A 9,485-nucleotide genomic window follows, 5' to 3' on the forward strand; every position below is an offset into this window, starting at 1 on the left:
TATATATATATGGAGAGAGATAGAGGAATAGGTTTGCGTTTACAATAACATTTTACGCATATATTACGCCATTATCAACTTTGTAGAATATTTGCAAGAATATAATTACAAGTAATAATTAACTAAATATAATCATCTCATAGCAAATCCGGAAAAAAAACTAATAGGGATCGATTTAAATGTTTGTTTAAAAGTATATGGTTATTAGCTAGATCTTTTACAGCTCAGAGCACTTCCGCAATCCATGTATAACAAAGTTGTATTTTTTTAAAAATAAAAATGAATAAAAGGTGTTTTATATGATTATAATCACGCACAAACTTATAAGAGTATGTATGTATATCATTAATTATTATATCTCTAGATCCATAAAGAGGGGCGTTTGTTAAAAATACTTTCAACACCGAATGCAACAAAATCCCATTCCCCTACTCAGGTTTGGTCGTATCATAACATTTTACATTTTCTTTTTCTCATAAATTCATCAAATTTACGAGAAAAAAAGATGTTCCATTAAAATCGTCGCAAATCAATACTTTCGTTTCATATTAAAAAAAAAAAACTAATTATTCAAAATGACTAACTCTCTAGGGAATAAATTTTCAAGCCAAATATCAGCTTTAAATTCTTTCTTCTTTGTTTTGTTTTCGAGAATAAGTCCGTTGGTGAAATTAATCCGTCTTAATATTTAATATACAATCGAGGATTCATTCTATAAAGATGCATACGTAGTCTGCAGAAATGAAAATATCATCATAAAGTGTATTGTAGGGCATGACAACGTTGTTCGTCCAGCTATTATATATATATACACATTTATATATATATATATATGCACATTTATATATATATATGCATATATATATATACATACATATGCATATATACATTAATAATAAATGCTGAGCTTGCTTCAAGTTCTATGAGCGTTTATAAGTTCATTATTATATCAGAGTTCATGACTTAATGTCTTATAATATTGCAGGATTGACGGACGAAAAACGCTCCAGATAACAAAGTAAACGGAATGATATGTCGTGAACAATTACTTTAGTTGTCATCTAACTTGTTTGAACATTACTTTATCTTCATAATATACGAGCAGGTCGGCCGACATTGTCAAGTCGTAAAATACACATGAATTTAATTTTTTACTTAATGCTAAATACTTATTATATAAAGAATACCGTGGGTATTAAACATAGCGTTAAATTCCTTTAAAAATGCAGTATGGAACGGAAAGAAACTGGCACATGTGCATGCGAGTATTACGTTTTCTTTTTCTACAATCCCCTTATTTTATGTGAGGAAATATTCCAATTGAGATCGAAACCGAAACCTACATACATGAGTCAAGTACGAAAACCATAATGCCATAAAAAAACGATTTTTAAAAGGTGTTTTTAAACTTACTCATTCTAACGATAAGTAATCTGTAACGCTTGCACATGCGTGAAACAGTTTATAAACATAAAATATTGATAGGCCCTACTGACGTAACAATTTTCAATTTTGAAAACTTTGCCGTCAGTTATTTCCAGATGAAAACTGATAAATAAGTTTTCCACGCATGTGGATACTCTATATACGAAATTCAAAGTGTGTAGATAGAAAATACCTGGATTATTGTTGATTGAAAATAATTGTCTTCGCTCGCACACATTCAATTTTTATAGATAATTTATAAGTATAGAAATAGGCATTAACTCCAGGAACGGGGCATGATTTCCATTGAACTTATAGTTAATGAAAATTAATAAAAGGGAAAAACTATAATAAGTATTCCTCATTCTAGTAATGCATTTGCTTACTGATCTCATTAAACATTACATTCCTTGTGTATCCTGAATTCGTACTATCTTGAGTTATTCTTAAAACAAATTAAAAAAAATACCGAAATTCAAACTAAATTTCAAGGCGATTATAACTTTAAATTCCTCGCAGCCTAATTAATATAACCTCCTGCACATTCTGCAATAATGCATGCACATATTATATAATATGTTGCCAGGGACTTATATATGCTACATTGTATTTAATGTCGCCCGTGAGAACAGAGTTATACAATTTATTTTCCATACGCCATTCATGTATTTCATTGTGATTTTTTTCGCGTCTTTTACATTTACGCATTGAAAGACCGAATGCATAATCTCATCCATTTTAGACATTAACTGGGCCTCAGTTTGTTCTATTCGATATAAATTCTAATTATAATGATCAGGAGGTGTCTGCATATGTAATCGCGCAAAATAGAAACTGAAATATCTTCCTTTTTTTTTTCGTAATATCTTAACTTGAATTCGGTGAAATTAGAAATCAAATTTCATTGTCAAATTATGTGTAATTGCTGTTATAAATTTAATTTGATGCAAGTATTGTTAGTTATCTAGACGTGCTATTCAAATATTAGCGGATTCGCTTTCTGATTGCATGCGATTTATAAATCAGCTCAAAATCGATAGTTAAACATATTTCGTATTGAATGCATAAATTGTGTGTAGAGATGCAGCCAAACATATTTAGAACAAATTAAGAACATTTCAGCAAATCCATATAAACGCTCTCGTCAATATAAATTTGATGTTTAGCAAGTGATAAAAAATAAAATAAAATAAAAGACGAGGAAAATATTAATAGCTCAATTGTAGTGAACAAGAAAAGAGAGGGATTATGAAATGCCTCTTGGGAAGTTATTTACGTGTTTTGTACTTAGAATTGCATCGGTACACTAACATCTTCGATTTTGAAATACAATATCTAAGTGAGTAAAATATTTTGATATAGTACTTATTATAATGTTGGAGATTTAAACTCTTGAAAGCAGATAAAATTAACGAAAAGTATAGATTAAATTCCATGCACTTTACACAAAATTAAAACTGATATAATAGCCAACGAATTAGATATGAGGAAACTTTTAATATTATGTGGTATACCTTACACATCCAGATTGCTAAACTAAGGCCAATCATTTATACTATTTTCATTAAAGTAAATATTGTTTTTTGAACTTTTTAGATTAGTGTTGAAAGTGGTTGTTTTTATTTTTCTATTTGGGGACACCTTTCCTACCTGAAGTGATATTCTTAGAATATTTTATGGATCTAATGTAAGACCGTTTTAAAGTCCAATTTCTAGCAAATTTGGAAATCTGTAACAAATTGTCAGGTTATCCCTTGGTTTAGTTCACAGAGATAGAATCAACTCGTTTGGATTGCAATGAAATGTTAAAGTCTTAAGTAATTTATAACTGTATTATTACTGTACTTTATAACAAGCAGAATATGAATATGCCTTTTTTTTTGCTTTTTTTTCATTCTAATATGAAGCAGTGTATTTTTATAAGTGCTCTGCGCAACAGCGTTGTCTCACATTACATTTTATAACTCAATACTTAAAATGTAAAGACAATGCTGTACCAAAGAATAAAGCTAAAAAGATATATCTAATTAAAGAATTATTGCAGATATATATATATATATATATATATATATATAAATCAAATAATGAGTGCATTTTTCTTGAGTAAATTTGTAAAGAATTTATGTTTTCTTATATACGTTCGTTAGACATTTCATGAAATGAAATTAAGTATAGTTAAATGACTTAATTAAATTTTGGTACACTTCCATTTTTCCTCTAATAGAAAATAAGTGGCGCAGTTTAATTTATAGTGTTTTAGATTATAACATTGTTTAAAAGCATATGAAACTTTTTATTTAACGCCAGTAAGCAAGATGTGTTGCAGTGTAAATAGTTTTACATTGAGGCGTATCTTTTTGTAGGTCATGAAATAAATAAATCTAGTTTGTCGATAGCAATAGACGAAGGAAAATAAAGTTTTTTTTTTATCGTTTAATTTTTTACAGTGAATATTCTGGAGATATCAATGAATTATTATCGCATTGCATGCTGTCAGCTGTAAAAGAAAACGTGTGGGATATTATATTATACGGCAGAACAATTTGAATAATTGAGGATAAGGCGTTGTGACAGCGAATACTCAAGTAATAAGAAATATATACTTACACAAATACTTTTTCACACAAAATTAAACATAATTTCTATACAATCGGATAAAATACGAGATGAGATCCGAAATATTGGCAAATGCAAAATTTGTCATTCTGAGTGGGAGGTGTGTTCTTAATAGAAAAAAGTAATACACATACTCAGCCATGTATTCGTAATATATTGCTTTATTCACAGAAACTGCGGCTGCAATATGTATCACAATATAATTATGTAAATTGAACACTAGTGATTAAATTTTGATGTGTACATCAATTTGAACGAAATTAAAAATGTCGAGAGTTTAGAACCCACCGCTTCAATAGTATCGTGCCTTTATATACAGAAACTATTGCAATATTATTTTCATGCAGATAGTACATATGGAAATCGTTATAAACCATGTAACTCGTTAAAAATATGACGTAATATAACATTGACGTAAGCGATGTAGAATACAAAGATAGTTTGTAAAAACATTCATCATGTCCCAGTCCAACTGTTTAACGAAACAATCAGAGAAATAACAGGATTATTTTCACTATGGAGACTTGATTCAGAGTAAAAACATTAGAATGGTGTATGATTACATATAATGTGTTGAGATTGATTAACTCAAATGTTTAATTAACAAAGGTAAAGTAATGTGCATATGTTTATTTACAAATGTTCAATTACCCTGAGAAAATAGTGATTTGATTATATGATTATTTATTAATAAACTAAAGTCTAAAGAAAATCTAAGAATATAAACGGTAAATATTGCATTAACATTCTATAAAATCTTAATATACGACTTTGGAGTGTTGTTCTCAGCTAAGGTGTATATATATATATATATATATATATATATATATATATATATATATATATATATATATATATGTTTTATTTATTATTACCGTTTTATCTGTTTCGTTACACATTTTTCGGATGTTGGATCATGTTTACGATGCAACAGCCTCGTCAGATCTGACAGAAATAGTTGTTAGTATGAGGAAGAAGAGTTTTAGAAGAAAAAAAGGTGGTTGGAGATAATAAGTGGGAGGGAGAGGAAAATGGACAATATTTTAGTTTTGAAGGTTAAATAAATTAGATTGTATTGTGTGTGGGGGTAGCAGATTAAGGAAGGCGTGAGTGGAGATATATGGATATTGGGAGGGGGGAGAGGATGGTAAAGAAAAAGTGGGAGTAAGAAGAGGAGAGGAGGATTTCAATTTTAAGGTTTTAAATTTTGACTGCTTTTTACTTGTTCAGCAAGGTATATTAAGTAAATGAGAGAGAGAAAGAGAGAATGAGAGTGAGTGAAAAAGTGAGCGAAGATGTCATGTGTTTTACAAGTACAGAGGTCCATTAAAAATTTTCGAAGTCGCTATGAATCGACTTGTTCATTTCAGTTTACAATGGATTGGCGTTATGGAGTTAACGCTAACGCACGCGCAAATACGCATACATACATATACATATGTGCATTTCTACACATCCATATACAGGCACATACGCATATATATATATATATGTATATATTAAAACAATATATATGCAGGCATACTTGGATCCATATGGAGACATGGATCTAATGTGAGACATGCACATACATACACACAACACTTATACACATTTACATACTCACATATATACGTAGACACATATACACATATATTAATATAAAAACACACCTAGCTATATACATATACGTGGAGATATAGATATCCAGTAAAAACAGATGTGCATATACATATATAAACGCATACATACATATCCACACGCATGTACCCATATACACGTATATACAATTACATAAATATACATATTTAGAAAAATACAAATATAGAGACCTATAAAGACATATATACATATACATATATATATATATATATATATATATATATATATATATATACCTACATGCACATATTTATACCTAGTAAATAAAGTAAAGTTAGGATAAATAAACAATAATAAATAAGGAAATACATGGGTGTAGTTAATTTTGTGAGGGAAGGTAGGCGCATCGTTAAGTTCATATATATATATATATATATATATATATATATATATATATATATATATATATATATATATATATATATATATATATATATATATATATATATATATACAGTGATGATCATATATATTGGCACGGTAAAATAAAAGTTAAATTTTGTCTAATAAATTCCAAAAAAGGGATTAAATTAAAGAAAATAACAAAGTATATTATGTATTTTTAACTGACCTTTCCGATGCAGCTATCGGATTTTAGAAAAAATAAATAACAAAGGAACAACAAACATAATTGCAAAAAACCCTTGTTCAAAATTATTGGCACGGCTTTGTTTTTCTTTTAGTATCAGCATAATATCAATCAATTTCCGGTTTACGTGCTTTCTGAACTTTTTTATAGCCATATTATGCTTGTTTACGCTAATTCAGTGAATAATTTTTTTCAGATAATTTTTAGATAGCGATTTATTTAAACTATTATAAGTGACTAAATTATAATTTTCAATCGCCATGGTTAAAACAAAGAACACAGCGAAGACGTCAGGAAGCGTGTTGTCGCATGCCATACCAATGGGGAGGGCTATGATAAGATTTCAAAGAAGCTAAACCTTCCCAAATCCACTGTTAGAGCCATAATAAACAAGGTCAAATCGCAAGGCCACGTTATGAGTTTAGAGGGTAGAGGGAGAAAAAGGATTCTTTCCCCCAGAGATGAACGGAAAATTGTTCGACAAGTAAAACAAAACCCAAGGATCTCTGTTGGGGAGATTGTTGATGAACAGAGCACCTCTGGAGTGAAGGTATCTCTACATACAGTTGGTAGAGTTTTGAAGAGAGCTGGTTTAAAAGCATGTCGTCCGAGAAAGACTCCCTTATTGAAGCCTATGCACCTGAAAGCAAGGCTAGCTTTTGAAAAACGTCATATTGATAAAGATGTTGCATTCTGGAAACGTGTTCTATGGACTGACGAAACGAAAATAGAGTTATTTGACCATAATAAAGTGTCTTATATTTACAGAAAATCTGGCGAAGCTTTCCTGCCTAAGAACACCATACCCACAGTGAAGCACGGTGGAGGCAGTTTGATGTTTTGGGGATTCTTTGCTGCCTCTGGACCAGGGCGACTTGTTAAGGTCACAGGTAGCATAAAAAAGGAAGATTATGTTAAAATATTGGATGAAAACCTGAAAGACTCTGCTAAAGAGCTCTCACTTGGTCGTCGTTGGTGGTTCATGCAAGATAATGACCCAAAGCATTCGGCTACACTGACTAAGAAATGGCTTGAGGAAAATCATATTAATGTTTTGGAGTGGCCATCACAAAGCCCAGACCTTAATCCAATTGAAAATTTATGGAGAACATTAAAATTGAGGGTAATGCAAAGGAAGCCTAAGAATCTTATTCAAATGGAGGATTATTGTCAGGAAGAGTGGGCTAAAATTACTACTGAAGAGTGCAACAGCTTGGTTGTAAACTATGAAAAGCGAATGAGGAAGGTAATAAAGGCCAAAGGCTATACAATTGATTATTAAATAAATCGTGCCAATAATTTTGAACAAGGGTTTTTTGAAATTATGTTTGTTGTTCCTTTGTTATTTATTTTTTCGAAAATCCGATTGCTGCATCGGAAAGGCCAGTTAAAAATACATAATATACTTTGTTATGTTCTTTAATTTAATCCCTTTTTTAGAATTTATTAGACAAAATTTAACTTTTATTTTACCGTGCCAATAAATATGATCATCACTGTATATATATATATATATATATAGGGTGGACTTGTTTTGGGCAGTGGTTATGTTTAACTTTATTTTTAGAGTTAACTGTATTGTTGATAAAGGCATATACATGTATATATACTCAGATATGCTGTACCCATGTACACACGTTCATATTATGCATACCCATACATACGCATATATATATATATATATATATATATATATATATATATATATATATATATATATATATATATATGAACATTAACACCCAGCTGTACGCAAACACATGCATGTGCACATAGATATAGATATACAAATATCAACTCATGCACATACATACGGCCGATGAGCACATACATTCATACACCCATCACATATAAACATATACATGAACACGCATAAGTATATACATACAGACCCAGTCATGTCTGCACATACACATACATATACATATGGAAATATATGTACGGATCTCCAGTGAGATTTCGATGCACAGATACATACGTACATACGTGTATACACACACTTGGACCCATCTACACGTATATACAATTATACAAATATGCATATTAAAAAATATAACTATAAACACATATATAAACTTATATATACATAGATATCTGTGTATTTATGCTAAGTAAGTAAAAGAAGCCAGGGGAAGATTAATAAATAAACACATAAAGGATAAATAAATAAGCGGACGTGTTACATGATAAGGGGTGTCCCCTTTTCATGTAAGTATAAAAATAGAGAGATTTAGTTAAAATGCAATACGAAATTCGAACCTCGTAAATTAGGTTTAGAAATAGATTACGAGAGAGAATTAGAAACTGGATGTAAAACAAAACATTGTTTAGCTTAGAGAAAAAATAGTTTCAAGAAAAGAATGTGCGTTGACAAGTTTTTTTATGAAAAATTCAATTGAGGAATGCAACTATAAAAGATGATTTAATAAACATGTTTTTAACATATTGGAAAAATAGGTTATTGGGAATATAGGTTAAAATTCCTTTTGTAAACAGGAAAAAGTTTGGGACACGCATGTCCAGAACACGTGAAAGAAGACACATGTTTTAACATGTGTATGACGTCCTGGAAAATAAGAAGTTCTAGATATAGTTAGAAACTTGAGAGAAGCAGGGGGAGAGACGGACAGATAGTTTGAGGACGACAGCCGATAGTCTGCAGTTTGGGATTCGAACGTCTAGAAGCGAGACGGTACCTTTTGAAACTTCATATGTGAAGCTTTGAATTCTTGTGATGAAAACCACGGCCGGTCGTGAGAAGAAATAAACCCATCATGTGTTTTTATAAACGTCGTCTTTGTGTTACAGAAATATAGGCCAAAAGGTAAAGTGAAAATTGTTACCAAAAGGTAAAGTGAAAATTGTTATTATATGTCTTGTATATCATGTGTTATAAAATTTATTGATGTACACATCTCATATCTACAATTCTAAGTATGAACATTTTAATATATATATATATGAATCTTCATAGCACGGACAATCTTTCTCAATAACATCTCTCCCTAAGACATCTCTCTCTAAGTCTCTCTCACAACATCCCTCTTAATAAAAGACTCACTAAACTCGCACTATTAATAACAACAAGAATAATAATAATGAAAAACCTTTATATAACAGATGTAGTTAATAATGCGAAGTTAGGTAGACGTATTGTAGGATATGTTCACAAAACATGTTTCTGGTTTAATCTTTAGGGGTCTGTATTGAGTAG

Source organism: Euprymna scolopes, chromosome 4 (genome assembly GCF_053919585.1).
Source record: "Euprymna scolopes isolate OS-2025 chromosome 4, ASM5391958v1, whole genome shotgun sequence".
Classification (NCBI taxonomy): domain Eukaryota; kingdom Metazoa; phylum Mollusca; class Cephalopoda; order Sepiida; family Sepiolidae; genus Euprymna; species Euprymna scolopes.